We start from the raw sequence: 18355 nt of genomic DNA on the forward strand, positions 1-18355 counted from the left end.
ATGATAATCATGTATACACTATCAGCTACAAGCACAACCAATATGAAGTCATTTTGACACAAAAGACATCATACGCGTATGATGTCTCCAGCATGATTTTGAGCCCATTTTGCATATTTTTTCACCTACCTTGCATCCTTAGGCCCTGAATAGCTCATGTTTCAATTTTCAAGTCATTTGGATAGTTAAAAGCTTCATTTTGGCTTTCAGTACTAAAAAGACGCTAACTTCTGAAATTGGAGTTACAGGATCCATGGATTCCGCCAAGTCATCGGCAACGAAGAGAAAAAGACCGACAATTAAAGATGCTCTTGCAGAAGCGGAACCCTTTGACATCCCAGCAGAAACCCTCAAGCCAACCAAAACTTGGGTGGAGGAAGCAGTATTGGAGAAAGAGGGAATAAAGATCTACCAGGGGACTTTCAGAGATCCTCAAGGGCAAGCGGTGGATGTACCGATGATCCCACACGAATTGGTAGATTATAGCAGGTCAGAAGACATCAGCAGGTACCTGGAAAGGGTAGACTTGCACAGTTTCTTCACCTCGAGACCATCAGGTGTGGATACAAGAAGAGTGTACGAGTTGGCAACATCCATTCAGAACGATGGAAAAGCCACATTGACAGCCATAGATGGAGAGAAAGTAGAAGTACAGATCACTCCACAGCTCATTGCAGACGCATTGAAGTTGCACAACAAAGGGAGCTCGGTCAGGGAAAGAAGAGAGGCCATAGAGGTCTATGGGCCCAAGAAACAAAATGCGACCTATGGAGATACGTAGGACCCAAGAGCGGCAACCCTGTGCCGACTGTACAACCAATTTCTTCATGTTTGCAGTAAAAGACCGCAAAAGTATACGACACCACCCCATGCCATTGCGACCACCATCACATGGGCATTAAAGAGCAATATGCCAAAAGAGGTGAATTACGCTCAACACATCCACGAGCAAGTAATTTCCATGCACAACGAGAAGCCAAAGTACATAGGAGGAGCGGAAATTCTGACAAGAATAGCTTATGAAGCTATTGGAGCTAGAGATCAGTGGCCAAAGGTTCCCTCCCAGAATGAGTGGCTTAGAGAAGCCGACGAGGAGGAAGAACAACCCGAAGTATCCAAGAGGGCATCCACAAGAGCACGCCGGAAACTAGAAGTAGTTTCAGAACCTGAAGAGGATGTGGACGAGCCACTTAAGAAGAAAGTAAAGAAGAAGGTTGCTCCCAAGCAAACCAAAAGTCAGAAAGCGGCAAGAATGGAAAGATTAGTGGAGCAGTTTAGAGCGGAAAGAGCTCTAAAGGGTGACTTTGAAGAAAAGTGGGTGCCAGACCCCACTAAAGTCGGAACTAGCTCGGCCAGGCCACATATTGATCAATACGATCAATATATTAAAGCTTATGAGGAGTCAGAGTCTATTCTGGAGCAGCAACCTGTCGAGCCACACACTGAAGAGGAGGTACAACAATTAAAATCTGAGCTAAAAAAAGACGACAAGGGGAAAAGGAAAGTAGATGAGTCTACTAAGCCCCAAGAGAAGGATGGGCAAGCCGACAAAGGGAAAGCCAAGGAAGCTGAGGACAGATATCCCTCTATTACTGATGTACCAAGCCCTAAGAAGACGGAAAAAATTGTGGAGGAGACCACAGTAGAGGTGGACACAGATGGTTTGGAAAAGCCAGAGGCCGAGACCAAAGAAAAGAAGATAGATCCAGTTCAGCAAAAGAGAAATGATTATGAGGATCTGGTAGAGATAGGATACACCGAAGAAGAGGCCCTTGAGGCAGTTTATGGGATCACCCTACAAAAACAAGATGAACGGAGAGGAACGGAGGAAACAACAAAGAGTAAAAAAGAAAGTGAAGAGAAACTGGATGAACCGAAAGTACTAGAAGAGCCAAAGCCAGTGGAGGTGGTGGCAGAAAGAGCTTTAGAGTTGACAGATGATGATGAAAAAGACATGCACATGGTGCATGAACTGCTCAGCAAGATAAAAGAAAGGTCCAAGGCAAAGGAAGTAGAGATTGAGACAGCCAAACAAAGGGAAGCGGAGTTGCAGAGAAAATTAGAGAATGCTATGAATGAATCTGAAAGTCATAAAGCATCACTCTATGACGCGGAAAACGAGAGAGACTGCTTGATACTCTAGCTAGCCGAGGCTTCAAGAGAAGTAACAAGTGCACAGGAAGCAAGGGAGCGGATAGAGGATGAGTTGGAGGCGGCCAAGGATGAGCTCATTGAGCTAAGGGAGAGAGTCGAGCTCCAAGAAAGAACAATCACTAGACTCACGACTACCCCTAGAGCTAGCAGAGCAGGAACCGAACAAGAGGGAGCTATCATACCAGCCTTGGAAGACCAGGTCCGAAGCTTACAAAGAGAGCTGATATTAGAGCAAGTGCAAAGGTTGCACATTGCGGAGGGATCATTGGCCGCAGAGGAGAGGCTCACATTAGAAAATCAAACACTACGGACAGAGAATGAGGCCCTCCGCAAACAGCTCCAAGATCTACAAGAGCAACAAAGAAGAGAAACAGAGATACCACAAGAAGAATTAGGTCGAGCAGTCATAGAGCTACCAGAAACTGGAGAGGCAACCACAATTGAAGATCCAGCCCCAGCTCAAGAGGTGGCCTCGACTTCAAGAATCTCTGAAGAAGAAGAACAAAGGCTCCATGACCAAATAGAAAAGTCAGCAGAGGAGAGTGCCAAGGCGGAAATGGAATGGGAGAGGAGACTCCTAATCTCCATTAGACTTCAGGGACTAGACACAAAAGTGCTCCATGAACAGTGGATGCAACCCAGCCTGCCTTTCCCTTTGATGAAATTTGAAGTGCTAAAGACGAAAAAGAGAATAGAGGAGGAGCAGTATGTCGCTCTTTACGAAGGCGACATCACAAAGGAGGAACAATCAAAGATGATAGTAGATTCACAACCTAGATGGAGGAAAGGTTGGCTGAACAAATACCCAGCCTACCTCATCTACTTGGTGGAGGCACCAAAGGAGATTCGGGAGGATGCAACCTTCTGCCCGGTGCCAAGAGTCAGAAACTGGAAAGAGCATGGCAGGATTGCAGAAAAGAAGCCAAATTGGCTTAATTACCCCAGGATGCCAGGACCAAAGGCAGGAGAGAGAATAGGTAAAGCCTACATGGTGAAAACCCTAACGGGCACCATCAAGCTCTTTACTGGCTCTCCTGACCTTTCATGTCAGATGCTCAAGAAAATCTGCAGGACTCTCTTAGCTTGCATTGAAGTGTTCACGCCAGATAAAGCCACGACCTCGAGTCTACTATCGACGGCCGACACAGTGACTGATATGATGTACAATCTTTCATTGCAGCCTTCTCCAAAAGTTCTACACCTCCTATACCAAAGGATTATGTTTTTGCCTAGCTTCCACATGCAAACATTCGAAGAACCTTTCTACACCGGCTTTTTCACCCACGAAAGCAAAATATTCGGCCCAACCTTGACCATCGGCAACCTACGATACGAATCACATTTGCAGATGCTCAAGACGACAGGACTTTATTGACCAAGCATAAAAGTCATGTCAGAGACGACATGAACGCGGAGGGGGGGAGTGTTGAGCCAGTAGAGGATCACACCCACATTTTTGCTCACACTCATCATTTTGTAACCATTGATTGTAATAAATGTCTTTCCGACATTAATTTTGATTTGAGCCATTCATTAAGTAACGGGACTCAATTGAGTTTCCAGCTTGTAATCCCGAAGTAATTTCACTTGCTGATGTAATTAGTTAGAGATATTCTCACCTCCAAGGCTGAGGTATATAAGCCAAAGTTTTTGTAACCTAAAGGGGGGAGATGATTAATCAAAGTGAGTTTTGAGCGCCGTGACTGTGTCTGAGAGAGAGTGAGAGAGAGAGAGAGTCTTATCTACTTGCTACGCGAGCTATGGAGCCGCCATTGGAGAAGCAACACCGCCATTGTGTTAGCAACGGCGAGAGCTACGCACAGATACCAAGAGTGCGTGCTATCGGCTTCTATGTGTGGTAAGTTCCTACGAGCTTCGGTGTGAGTTTTTCTTCCAACTCGTGTGTCGGAATGGAGCGTGCAGCATATCTATAGAACCACAACGAGTAGAGCTACACATTAGTACCATCGGGGTCAAGTTTCGATCACCTGTATTTTTCGACCTGTCTTCATTCGCGTTTACCGCATGGAGTGGTTATAGGTTTATTTTGCAGTTCAAGTCTTTAGGGTGTTGTTCTTACCTAGTGAATAGACTTCCCCTTGAGTTTGAGATCGATTCAATGATTCTATATCCTGTTTCGTATAGCATTCGTTCGTAGTACGGATTTCAGTCACTTGCGTATTTTAGAACTTAGATTTGATTTCCTCATTAGTGATTGTCATTAGAAGGTCAAGTAGGTGATTTGACACCCACCTAGTTGTTTCCATGCGCCTGCGGGTCAAGCTCCGTCCTCGTCTGACAAATTCTGTTGTTGGTTGAGTTCTCGCTATTTAGCTTCCGCTAGCGGCGTAACCGCCTTAACAAGAACAGAAGGATACCTTCCAAAAAACATCGTGCATTAGTTTGTAAAGGCTAATTTGGTACCAAAATAGGACACTTGAGTGTCCTTTTTTAACAAATTTAAATTAAATGCTATGTAATGGAATTGGCCTATTAACTTGAGAGGAGCAAAAATTAGAGAGAGTACTTTTGTGAAATTACTTCAAGAGCATGGCGGGTGAACATAACTGATGGTAGCAACATAAACATAGCATTTAGTTAACTTGGCATGAACAATACTTTTGCAAGAGAGAGAAATTAGAGAACATGACAACAGTTGAGGACAAGATTTAAGTGGAGCCAGTCCCCCCTCCAATAGGCATTTGTATTAATTTCTCCCATTAAGAGAGACTTGTTACAATACAATCTTTGTTCTCCTTGTGACCTAGGTGGTGATGCAATGAAGATCAAAAGCTTCATGCATCACGAGCATAGCATAAAATTTGTGAGAAGCATTAACTACCCCAAGCCTCAATCCCAATACCTCAATCACCTTCGAAGGTGGAGAGAGCTAGCAGGGAATGACGGTAGGGAAGAGGAAGAAGAAACGTTTTTTAGGAGAGAGAATTAGTTCCTCACTTATCATCACTCTTCTTGCTAGCATACATAACAACATAGTAATGAAGATGGAGAAGATGGCAAGCTTAAGCATTGAAGCATGGCTCTTGATTGGATTTGCATTCCAATAGCCAAGAGTGTTGGTGTAGGCTCTCCACCTCTACTTGCTTGGGAAGGAGAGGGAGCTCTTGCACTTTTCACTTCACACCATGAGAGTGTGTGTGAGTGCGTGTGGGAGAGTATACCCCCTAAGTAGGCCCCCTACATGCTTTGGTCCAGCCCCCCCTTGTAGCTCATGCTTGAAGCTCATTGGACCCCTCCATGCCTAGCCAATCACAGGCAAGAGGCATATCAAGCAACAAGGGTAGCCTTGGGACAAGTGTCCCCCTTTCCCCTTTGAGAGAGAGGGCTTGATAAATGCTGTTAAGGCGGTTACGCCGCTAGCGGAAGCTAAATAGCGAGAACTCAACCAACAACAGAATTTGTCAGACGAGGACGAAGCTTGACCCGCAGGCGCATGGAAACAACTAGGTGGGTGTCAAATCACCTACTCGACCTTCTAATGACAATCACTACTAAGGAAATCAAATCTAAGTTCTAAAATACGCAAGTGACTGAAATCCGTACTACGAACGAATGCTATACGAAACAGGATCTAGAATCATCGAATCGATCTCAAACTCAAGGGGAAGTCTATACACTAGGTAAGAACAACACCCTAAAGACTTGAACTGCAAAATCAACCTATAACCACTCCGTGCGGTAAACGCGTATGAAGACAGGCCGAAAAATACAGGTGACCGAAACTTGACCCCGATGGTACTAATGTGTAGCTCTACTCGTTGTGGTTCTATAGATATGTTGCACGCTCTATTCCGACACACGAGTTGGAAGAAAACTCACACCGAAGCTCGTAGGAACTTACCACACGTAGAAGCCGATAGCGCGCACTCTTGGTATCTGTGCGTAGCTCTCACCGTTGCTAACGCAATGGCGGTGTCGCTTCTCCAATGGCGGCCCCGTAGCTCGCGTAGCAAGGAGATAAGACTCTCTCTCTCTCTCTCTCTTTCTCAGACACAGTCACGGCGCTCAAAACTCACTTTGATTAATAATTCCATCTCTTAGGTTACAAAACTTTGGCTTATATACCTCAGCCTTGGAGGTGAGAACATCTCTAATTATTTACATCAGCAAGTGAAATTAAGTCGGGATTACAGGCTGGAAACTCAATTGAGTCCCGTTACTTAATGAATGGCTCAAATCAAAATTAATGTCGGAAAGACATTTATTACAATCAATGGTTACAAAATGATGGGTGTGAGCAAAAATGCGGGTGTGATCCTCTGCTGGCTCAACACTCCCCCCCTCCGCGTTCATATTGTCCCTGACATGACTTTTAGGCTTGGTCAATAGAGTCCTGTCGTCTTGAGCACCTGCAAATGTGATTCGTAGCGTAGGTTGCCGATGGTCAAGGTTGGGCCGAATATTTTGCTTTCGTGAGTGAAAAAGCCGGTGTAGAAAGCTTCTTCGAATGTTTGCATGTGGAAGCTAGGCAAAAACATAATTCTTTGGTACAAGAGATGTAACACCTTTGGTGATGGTTGCAATGAAAGATCATACATCATATCCGTCACTGTGTCGGCCGTCGATAGTAGACTCGAGGTCGTGGCTTTATCTGGCGCGAACACTTCAATGCATGCTAAGAGAGTCCTGCAGATTTTCTTTAGCATCTGACACGAAAGGTCAGGAGAGCCAGTAAAGAGTTTGATGGTGCCCGTTAGGGTTTTCACCATGTAGGCTTTACCTATTCTCTCTCCTTCCTTTGGTCCTGGCATCCTTGGGTAATTAAGCCAATTTGGCTTCTTTTCTGCAATCCTGCCATGCTCTTTCCAGCTTCTGACTCTTGGCACCGGGCAGAAGGTTGCATCCTCCCGAATCTCCTTTGGAGCCTCTACCAAGTAGATGAGGTAGGCTGGGTATTTGTTCAGCCAACCTTTCCTCCATCTAGGTTGAGAATCTACAATCTTCTTTGATTGTTCATCCTTTGTGATGTCGCCTTCGTAAAGAGCGACATACTGCTCCTCCTCTATTCTCTTTTTCGTCTTTATCACTTCAAATTTCATCAGAGGGAAAGGCAGGCTGGGTTGCATCCACTCTTCATGGAGCACTTTTGTGTCTAAACCTTGAAGTCTAATGGAGATGAGGAGTCTCCTTTCCCATTCCATTTCCGCCTTGGCACTTTCCATTGTTGACTTTTCTATTTGGTCCTGGAGCCTTTGTTCTTCTTCTTCAGAGATTCCTGAAGTTGAGGCCACTTCTTGAACTGGGGCTGGATCTTCAATTGTGGTTGCCTCTCCAGTTTCAGGTAGCTCTATGGCTGCTCCCCCTGCTTCTTCTTGTGGTGTCTCTGTTTCTCTTCTTTGTTGCTCTTGGATGTCTTGGAGCTGTTTGCGGAGGGCCTCATTTTCTGTCCTTAGTGTTTGGTTTTCTGATGTGAGCCTCTCCTCTGCAGCCAATGATCCCTCCGCCATGTGCAATCTTTGTACTTGCTCTAACCTCAGCTCTCTTTGCAAACTTCTGACCTGCTCTTGCAGAGCTGGTACGAGGGCTCCCTCTTGTTCTGTTCCTGCTCTGCTAGCTCTAGGGGTGGTCCTGAGTCTCGTGATTGTCCTTTCTTGAAGTTCGACTCTTTCCCTTAGCTCAATGAGCTCATCCTTGGCTGCCTCCAGCTCATCTTCTATTCTCTCCTTTGCTTCCTGTGAACTTGTTACCTCTCTTGAAGCTTCGGCTAGTTGGAGTATCAAGCCGTCTCTATCATTTTCGGCGTCGTAGAGTGATGCTTTATGACTTTCAGATTCAGTCATAGCATTCTCTAACTTCTTCTGCAACTCTGCTTCCTTTTGTTTTGCTGTCTCAAGTGCTACTTCCTTTGCTCTGGATCTTTCTTTAATCTTGCTGAGCAGTTCATGCACCATGTGCATGTCTTTTTCATCTTCATCTGTCAACTTGACAGCTCTTTTTGCCACCACCTCCAATGGCTTCGGCTCGTCCATTTTCTCTTTACTCTCCATTGTACCCTTTGTCTTTTCCTTTGTCCCTTTCCGATCATCTTGTTTCCGTAGGGATATCCCATAAACTGCCTCCAGGGCCTCTTCTTCATTGTATCCGATCGCTACTAGATCCTCATAATCATCTTTCTTTTGCTGAACTGGATCTATCTCCTTTTCCTTAGTCCCGGCCTTCGGCTTTTCCATAACTTCTATTTCTATTTCTATTGTGGTCTCCTCCACAATAATTTCCATCTTCTTCGGGCTTGGTACAACAGTAAAAGAGGGCTGATTTTCCTCAGTCATCTTGGCTTTCTCTTTGTTTGCTTGCTCGTCTTTCTCTTGAGGTTCAGTAGACTCATCCACTTTCTTCTTCCCCTTGTCGTCCTTTTGCAGCTCAGCTTTTAAAAGCTGTACTTCCTCTTCAGTATAAGGCTCGACAGGTTGTTGCTCCAGTATGGCCTCCGACTCCTCATAAGCTCTAATATATTGATCATATTGATCAACATGTGGCCTGGCTGAGCTGGTTCCGACTTTACTGGGGTCCGGCACCCACATTTCTTCAAAGTCCCCCTTTAGAGCTCTTTCCGCTCTAAACTCCTCCACCAGCCTTTCCATTCTTGCGGCTTTTTGACTTTTGGTTTGCTTGGGATCGGCCTTCTTCTTCACATTATTCTTGAGCGGCTCGTCCACGGCCTCTTCAGGTTCTGAAACTATTTCTAGTTTTCGGCGTGCTCTTGTGGACGCCCTCTTGGATACTTCTTGCTGTTCTTCCTCCTCATCGGCTTCTCTAAGCCACTCATTCTGGGAGGGAATCCGTGGCCCTTGATCTCTAGCTCCAATAGCTTCATAAGCTATTCTTGTTAGGATTTCTCCTCCTCCTATGTACTTTGGTTTCTGGTTGTGCATGGCGATTACTTGCTCGTGGATGTATTGAGCATAATTCACCTCTTTTGGCACGTTGCTCTTCAGTGCCCATGTGACGGTAGTCGCAATGGCATGGGGTGGTGTAGTATACTTCTGCGGTCTTTTACTGCACACATGGAAAAACTGGTTGTATAATTGGCAAAGGGTTGCCGCTCGTTGATCTGCCATATCTCCGTAGGTTGTATTTTGTTTCTTTGATCCATAGACCTCTATGGCCTCCCTTCTTTCTCTGACAGAACTCCCTTTGTTGTGCAGCTTCAATGCATCTGCAATGAGCTGTGGAGTGATCTGTACTTCAACTGTTTCTCCATCCATGGCTGTCAACGTGGCTTTCCCATCCTTCCGAATGGATGTTGCCAACTCATACACTCTTCTTGTGTCTACACCTGATGGTCTCGAGGTGAAGAACCTGTGTAAGTCAGCCTTTTCCAGGTATCTGCTTATGTTCTCTGATCTGCTATAATCCACTAATTCTCGTGGGATCATAGGTACATCGATCGATTGCCCTTGAGGATCTCTGAAAGTCCCCTGGTAGATCTTTATTCCCTCTTTTTCTAGTACTGCTTCCTCCACCCAAGTCTTGGTTGGCTTGAGGGTTTCTGTTGGAATATCAAAAGGTTCTGCCTCTGCAAGAGCATCCTTGATGGTTGGTCTTTTTCTCTTAGTTGCCGATGACTTAGCGGAATCCATGGATCCTGTAACTCCAATTACAGAAGTTAGCGTCTTTTTAGTACTGAAAGCCGAAATGAAGCTCTTAACTATTCAAATGACTTGAAAATTGAAACATGAGCTATTCAGGGCCTAAGGATGCAATGTAGGTGAAAAAATATGCAAACTGGGCTCAAAAACATGCTTGAGACATCATACGCGTATGATATCTTTTGTGTCAGAATGACTTCATATTGGTTGTGCTTGTAGCTGATAGTGTATACATGAGTGTCATATGCTTGGATTTGAGTTTGGATCCCATTTGGTCAAGTTTTGGCCAGTTTAGTCCAATTCAGGCTCTTGGCAAAATTTTGAAAGGGAAATGGATTTTATGATCCAAATTGGATAAAACTTGGTGGATTACTTTCAAATGGCATGTAGATCACTTTTGTTTTGTGGTTGAAGCCCTGAGGTGCCAAAATCACATAGTGAGACATCATACGCGTATGATGTTTTTTAGTGCATTTTTGGACCAATTTTCTCTATAAGCTTGGTTTTGGCTTTAGATAGGCTTATTCAGTGGATTTATCAAGTTTGGATAGAATTTGGACTAAAAATGGCTCTGGAGACATCATACGCGTATGATGTCTTTTTCATCAATTTTTCATGGGATTGGTTCTGTGGACTCTCCATGTGCTAGTGAAGGACTGTTTATACTCAAATCTTGGTTTGGACTTGAATATGTTGGATTTGGGACAAAAATAGGCTTTGTATGAAGGATTTTCTCTTAATTGGGCTAATGGGGTGATCCACTTGACCAAATGGTTCCAAACTTCATATGTAGCATGTATTAGATATATATAATGGATGTATGATGACAAATGAGCATTTTTGGCTCTGTAAGTGCAAATAGACATCATACGCGTATGATGTCTTTTGTGTCAAAATGGTGCTTTTTGGTTCCAGATAGCTTGTAGATGTGTTAATCAACAATCCTACAAAGTTTCAATGAGTTTGGAGTTATTTTGACAAAATTAGGACCAAAAATCAATTTTATGGCCTACTTTGCGTCTTTTTGGTTTTCCTTGGGTTTTCTAACTCCAATTCTCATGATACTTGGTTCATAGGATGTGATTAACATGTGGAATGAGGCTATGTACTCAAATGTTGAAATGAATGTGAAAATCATGATGTGAGACATCATACGCGTATGATGTCTTTTCTTGAAATGTTGGTCTTTTTGTGCAAAGAATGCTTTGTGCTAGTGCCCTAAGCCCTGCTAACTAGTTTTCAACTTAAAAAGTCATCAGTTTAGCTAAAAAGCCCCCTTATAGGCATTTCAGTCTCCGAAGTCGTCTTTTTGCCTTGGAGTTGAATTTCTTCAACTTTTCTTCTTGAGAGTTGCATTTCCAGCTCATTGGATATGTTGCGAAGCCATCCAGTTGGTTGGACTTGACTTTGGCTCCCCGTTCTCCATCTTTATCCATTTGGTTGCTCGAAAGCGTCTTTTTCACCATCGGTAAGTGAATCAGCTTTCTTTTGGGTTTTGCTTGCAAACATAAGTCATCCATGTATAGTTGAAACTGCTCGTGAAGTTTCATGTCATTTGGTCGTCAATTTTAGCCGTTATGCCAAAATGACGCTTTGTGTGTCGGCAGCCGAATCGGTTGTTCCGACCTACTTTTGGTGATCCAAACCCGGAGATACCCCATGGTTGCATTTCCCTCGATGTTGTTAAGCTTCCTGAGAAGTTTTGTGTCGTTCCGACAACTTTTTTCTGTTTGCCTCTTGCAGGCTCTGTTGACCTAGGGTTTTTCCAGTCGTTCTTTCTCGAGCTTTGAACGCTAGAAACTCATCTTCTATGTTAGGGTAACCCACCTCTAAGTTCTTGCAAGGTTTGGTTAGGCGGTTGTGCCCCTACCTAGCATTCTTCCCCATTCCCCGTCTGCTCTTGTTTCTTGGTTTTGGTGAGTTTTCGCGACAAAAGTTAACGATAAGCATCAAAAGCTTATGGCAACGAGTCTACCTCTCATGTCTGGTGTCCTCTGAGCTCTCGTAGCAGTTGTAGAAGGCGGTAGAAGGTCGGATGCTCCTGTGTGCTCTTTGCTCTCTCCAAGAAGGTAATAGTGGAAATGAGCTTGATAGTGAAGTGAAAAATACTTAACTTCGGGCTTCCCGGATCACTTGTTACCAAATTTGACATGTGCTGCTATCTCGTCGTGAAATGCACTTTAGGATTTGAAATTTCTCAATTTGGACACCATTTGACCTGTTTCTGAGAAATCTGTCCACTTTGCCAAAATTCTGTCATTTCGGGCTTTCCGCAACTTTTTCAGAATTGTACCCCATTTTTACCATGGGTTGCCCTTGTCATTAGGATCATCACCGTCTATTCTTTTCTTTTTTCCGATCTCATTTCACCTGCTTTTTTATTTTTCTTTTATTTTTATTAAGAAAATCATAAAAAATAAAGGAAAATAGCAAATTGAAGCCAAAAAATTCCAAACATACACGATAAATAGCTGGTAACCCTGTGTATATGAATATACACTTCTTTGTGATTTTTGGACTTGGATTACCACTTTTTTCCACTTTTTAGCTCCAAAAACACTTTATTTAGTGATATTTACACATCTAGAGACCCAAATTCATCATTTGATCTCTTCTTGTTGCAAAACAAGGTATATAAGGGCATAAATATTATCAATATCCGCAATCAAACATAAAAAATTGCAAAATCATGTAAGACACTGCCTTTGTAATATAATTTTTGTTTTTCTTTGTTTTTTCCGCTTGTGGCTGCTTTGTAGCTCCTGTATACCTCCCCCCCTCCGAGTCTGAGTCCTCCCGGACGACTATGAAGTGTCTGTGGGTGAAGCATTGTAGTTGTTTTGGTCATCAGTTCCCAATGCAATTGTAGAGCGATGATACAACAGTCTTTCCAATAAAGCTGCTCTTTGTTTGATTGAAAGATTGGTGGTCGGGTTTTGGGTTGGTTTTGGCAATTTGGTAGTAGAATCAGTAGATGGATTCTTCGTTACCTTGTTGTCTTTTTTCACAATCCAAATCTGCTTCCGCTTTGCTTGTGCTTGCCACAAACTCTTTGCGACCCAAACCTGCTTTGTTCTGTGTGTTGATTTCCTTGGCTTGAAATACCTAGGAGTTTCCGTTGATTGTATTGAAGGGAGTGCCTTTTTACAAATCTTTGGGATCCAAATTTGCTTGCTATAGCTTTGTGCCGTCATGAACTGCTTTGGAATCCAGATCTGTTTCACTGTCCTTGATTGTCGGGGATCACTCTGTTGTCTGGTATTGAAGACTCTGTTTGTGTTTTCTGGCACAGCCTTTTTTGGTCTCCATACCAATGTTGACTCCGTTTTATCCCAAGGTTGAGCTGTTATATTATTGCTTGTCTTCCTTATCCAATGTTGAGAGTTCCTCGTCGACGAGCAATCCAGTTGTGTAGAAACTTTTGGTTGCCATTGCTTCTTCCTTTTCTCTGTTTGTTGTTTGACCTTGTCCGTGGAATCTTCCTTTGGAGTTGGCTCTGCTCCTTTGGTGAACTTAACTGATTGACTTTCACCTTCGTATTTGATAAGCACTGATTTAGAACTCCAGTCAATCATTGCATTGTATTGCTTCTGCCATGGTTGTCCTAGCAATAATGGATGTTGTGTAGCTTGGTCTTCAACCACGTAAAACATATGAGGATACACATATTGGTTAATCTGTATATGTAAAACTGTGCATCCGACATTTTTGATTGAATTCTCAGAGTAACTCTTTAACTCTTGCTTGGCAGTTTGTAGTTTAGTGTCATTTGTCAATTGTCTATACAAACTGAGTGAAAGTAGGTTAGCTTGAGCTCCTGAATCCAATAGTGCTCTGGCTTTGATTTGGTTGGTTCCTACTTTGCATTCAATGATGGGTTCTTCTTTGTCATTCCCCATTTCTGTTATACTAACTGCGTTTATTCGTATTGCTCCTTCATTGCGCTGTTTCTGACGCAGTAGTCTTCTTTTCTCCATTCTTCCTTCGCCTCGGCTTGCGCTTCCTCCTCAATCTTTTTCTTTTTCTGGACACGCAGCTTTTCTTGATGTATTTTGAGAAGCATGTCTTGGGTTAGCGGCAAAAGATACTTTTTCACTCTGCATCCACTAATCCAATTGGGCATTTCTTCTCCGTCTAATGTAGCAAGCTTGACGGCTCCACTTGGTGATAGATCTTTAATCACCAGAGGTCCCATCCCTCGCTTTTTAAGCTTTTTAGCATGTTGTTTCAGAGTGTAAACTAGGACATAGTCCCCAACCTTAAACTCTTTAGTCCGCACATGCTTATCAAAAAATTCCTTTTGTCGCCTTTTTTGAGCGTAGATGGAAGCTACTGCTTTTAGGCGAAGCTCATCTAGCTTTTCCAGGTTATCTAATCTATCAGAGAGCTCGTGCCCTGTCCATTCTAGATCCTTAGCCACCCTTAAGGTTGAAATCAAGAATTCTATTAGCAAGATAGCATTTAGCCCAAAAACCATGTTATATGGGGTCGTTCCTATTGATGTTTTATATGCTACCCTATATGCCCATAATGTTGAATGCAACTTCTGGTCCCAGTCAGTTCTCGACTTAGATACAATCTTCGTAAGGACCGTGCATATGGTTTTGTTTGTTGCTTCAGCTTGTCCGTTTGCTTGTGGATGATACGGGGCTGATTTCCTATGGATTACCATGAATTCATCTAGAAGGATCTCTATCACTTCATTTATGAAATGTGTGCCTCGATCACTCACAATTTCTATTGTCAATCCATATCGTACAAAGACGTATTCATATAGAAATTGTGTCGTGGTCCTGGCATCTGCTTTTTGAGTTGCCTTTGCTTCGACCCACTTTGTTAGATAGTCTGTAGCCACAATAATGTATTGTGCATGAGTCTTATATGCAGGAGGTGAAATGGGTCCGACATAATCAATCCCCCATTTTGCAAAAGCTCTTGCCCCCATCATTGGTCTAAGCGGCATATCATCTCTTTTAAGTGGTACTTTGGTCCGCTGACAGTCATCACACCGTTTGACGTATTCCTCAGCGTCCATATGTAATGTTGGCCACCATATTCCTGCGGATAAGATAAGTTTTGCTGTCTTATCACCTGAGAAATGGCCTCCACCTACTCCTCCATGAGCTTGCTCCAGGATTATCACATACTCAGACTCTGATGCGCAAATCCTAAGCTGGTTGTCTTTACCTCTCTTATAGAGTTGATCTCCTATTAAAGCGTAATCTCTAGCTTCTGTCTCTACAGATTTCTGACGAGCTTTTGACGTTCCTTCTGGGAAAGTTCTATTTGTGAGATATTCAACAATATACTGACTCCATTCTGGAGCGATCATTATCTGATATAATGTTGAATACTCGGCGGCGGTTTTGATGAACATACAATACATACTGTGACATATTCATGTACGCTTTCTTTCATTCCTGGCCAATAGACTCCCAATTGTAACAAATTCCTATATGTGTTCCTTCTTGAACAATGAAATGCACATTCCTGAACATGTGCTTCGCACAGATATATATTATATTCCTCAGGGTTGATGCATAGTCATAAAACATGATCATTTCCCAATTGATACAACCTTCCTGCAATCAATTGAAGATTCTTGGATTGCTGAATAGCAATATGTTTCAGGTTGTATTCTCTTCTATCGAACTCTCCTCCATAGGTTAATAGGTCAACGACATTTTGAGACCACTTAGGTATCATTTCTATGTTGAACAAGTACGCGTCTGGCATGTCGTCATCTACTCCTATAGGGTCTTCTCCATTCGTTAATCGCGAAAGATGATCAGCTCTAAGATGTGTTTTTCCTTTCTTTACTACTACCGTGAAGTTGAATTCCAGTAAGATAATGAACCATCTCACTATTCTCCCGGTATTGCATGGTTTATTCACTAGGTAGAGCAAGGCTTGGTGATCCGTAAAAAACACAAACTTGTTGGCTAGAAGATAATGCCGAAATTTCTTCACAGCATAGATCATTCCTAATCCCTCTCGCTCTGTTGTGGTGTAATTCTTCTCTGCATGGTTGAGCTGTCGACTGGCGTAACAGATAGGAAAATCCATGTTTCCTTCTTCTGGCTGAGCCAGAATGCATCCTATTGCATATGCAGAAGCATCTATGTGCACATGGAATATCTTCTCCCAATCTGGTGATTTCAAGACTGGAGCAGTAATGAGTGCCTCTTTCAATTTCTTGAATGATTCCTCACACTCCTCTGTCCATTCAAAGTTCACTATTAGCCTGTAAAGTGGTTGGCCTATTATAGCGTACATGTAAATGAATCGTCTATAATATCCGCAATGTCCCATAAAGCTCTGTACTTGTTTCGCATTGGTTGGTCTAGGCATATCCACTATAACTTTTATCTTCTCTAAATCCGTGGATATTCCGTTTTGTGAGACAATATGTCCCAGAATTCTGCCCTGTCGGACCATAAACACACATTTCTTAGGATTGAGACAAATGCGATATGTCCTACATTTCTCAAATACTTTTCTTAGGTGTTCTAGATGCTCATCTCTCAGTAGAGAATGTACACATAAGTCATCCATGTAGATTTCTAGAAACAGCCTTAAGTATTCTTTGAAAGCATGCGTCACCAGCCTCTGGAAGGTTGCGGGAGCATTGGTTAGACCAAAAGGCATAACTTGATAAGCATAAATTCCCCACTCCGTTGCAAAAGCTGTTTTATGTTGATCTTCCAGTGCTATGGCTAGCTGGTTATATCCTGAAAAACCATCAAGAAAGGAGTATGCTGTTTTTCCTGATACACGCTCTAGAACATGATCAGTTATCGGCAGGGGATAATTGTCCCTGATTGTTGCAGCATTCACTTTCTTTAGGTTGACACACACTCGGAGTTTTCCGTTCTTCTTAGGTACTACCACAATCGGAGATACCCAATCAGTGTGTTCAATCTCGTATATGAATTCAGCTTCCATTAGCTTATCTATCTCTTCTTTGATTCGCTTAGCAAAAGTATCATTATATGTGTATGGTCTCTGTCTGCTAGGCTTTGCCTCTTGTTTCAATGGGATTGAGTGTTGGCATATCGATGGGTCAACTCCCTTTAAGTCCTTATAAGACCATGCAAACACATCCCTATACTCTCTGAGAAGACTCAAAAGTCTCTCTTCCTCGCTTGGGGACAAATCTGTGGCTATGTACACCGGTCTAGGCGTCTCACCTGGAGCTGCTAAATCAACTTTTTTTGCATCCTCAGGTCCGTCATAAGATTCGTTCTCCTTCCTCTCTCGAATAGGTGGGGTTAATATCACCTTCCTATCCTCTATTGTGAATTTCCTATAGTGAGAGGGAACATCCATGTTTTCCTTGATTTTGGCGTTTTCGTCCTCTCCACTCTCAATTTCTGTCGTCCAAACTTCTTTCAGAGTTTTCTTGAGCTCTCTGTACTTGTTTCTACGTTCTAACTTGGACTCCATGTGTTCTCTGTTGCGCTTGTTCTTTTCTGATTTTTTTGTTTCAGTTTTCGTTCCATTATTTTGAACTTGATTTCTTGAGCCTCTTTTGTCTTTTCGTAAGCTCTTTTGATCACTGCCTCTCATTCTTCCAGAAATCTTATCCTTAACACAATCTTCGGCCTTTACTAGCATTAGGAATTGATTTTTTCCTCTTATTCTAGGCATTGGATTGGTTCTAACCCCTTTTGTTTTTTTCTTTGCTCTACAGTGTTTCTGGCGTTGTTTTGTTTGGTTCGGAAAATCATAAAATCGGACATCCGTTATAGTTTCTTCGTTTCCGCTTGAATTGTCCGTTGACTCGTTGTCTGCTTCATTTCCCCACTCTGGATGATTGGGAATGTCGTGAAACACCTCTTCTTCATCTTCCTTTTCCAGTGTATCGTTCTTTTCAGTTTCTTTTTCAAGCACAGTTCTCAACATGAAATACGGAACCACGTCGTACCCGTCCTTGTCGCAAAATTTCGTTGTGGGACCATCCGGGATTGCGCAAACATCTAGGGTTGCTAGAATGTGTGTCCATTCTAATGGTTCAAACATGTCCTCTGGAAAGGGTTCTCCTACATAAGTTTCGTCTTCGATAGCCCTTTCTAAAACACATTCTTCTCGTTTCAGACTTCCACATTTCGAAGCTCCACACATCCATAACTCCTTGGGTTTACCTAACCAAGCTGGAAATTCGGATCCCGCCAAAGTAGCTGAATCAAACTCCTCTACCGGTGTTCGGTTCACCTCTTTGTAGCTATGGTCTTTCAGGTTCACACGTGTAGTGGTTACCATATTTCTCAAGTATATGTGATCGTAACCCCAATCTTGGACCATTTTCAACTGTCTCATGAATGGTCTTCCCAGTATGATATCATAGTTATTCTCCTTGCCAAAATCGACAATAGCAAAAGTATGTTCGTATTCAATGCCGCAAGAAGTCACTACAACTTTCTCTAATAACCCCATAGGTTTCTCCATGTGTCCATCTGCTGATTGGAGTTTCAACCTAGTCTTCCTTATTGCTGGTTTCCCCCATTTTTTCCAGATTTCTTTTGTAGCAATGGCTACCCCAGCTCCGCTGTCTAGTATTGCCATTGTGTTCACTCCTTGGAATTCAACTG

The sequence above is a fragment of the Adiantum capillus-veneris genome, chromosome 10 (genome assembly GCF_014529385.1).
Source record: "Adiantum capillus-veneris isolate H3 chromosome 10, ASM1452938v2, whole genome shotgun sequence".
NCBI classification, from domain to species: domain Eukaryota; kingdom Viridiplantae; phylum Streptophyta; class Polypodiopsida; order Polypodiales; family Pteridaceae; genus Adiantum; species Adiantum capillus-veneris.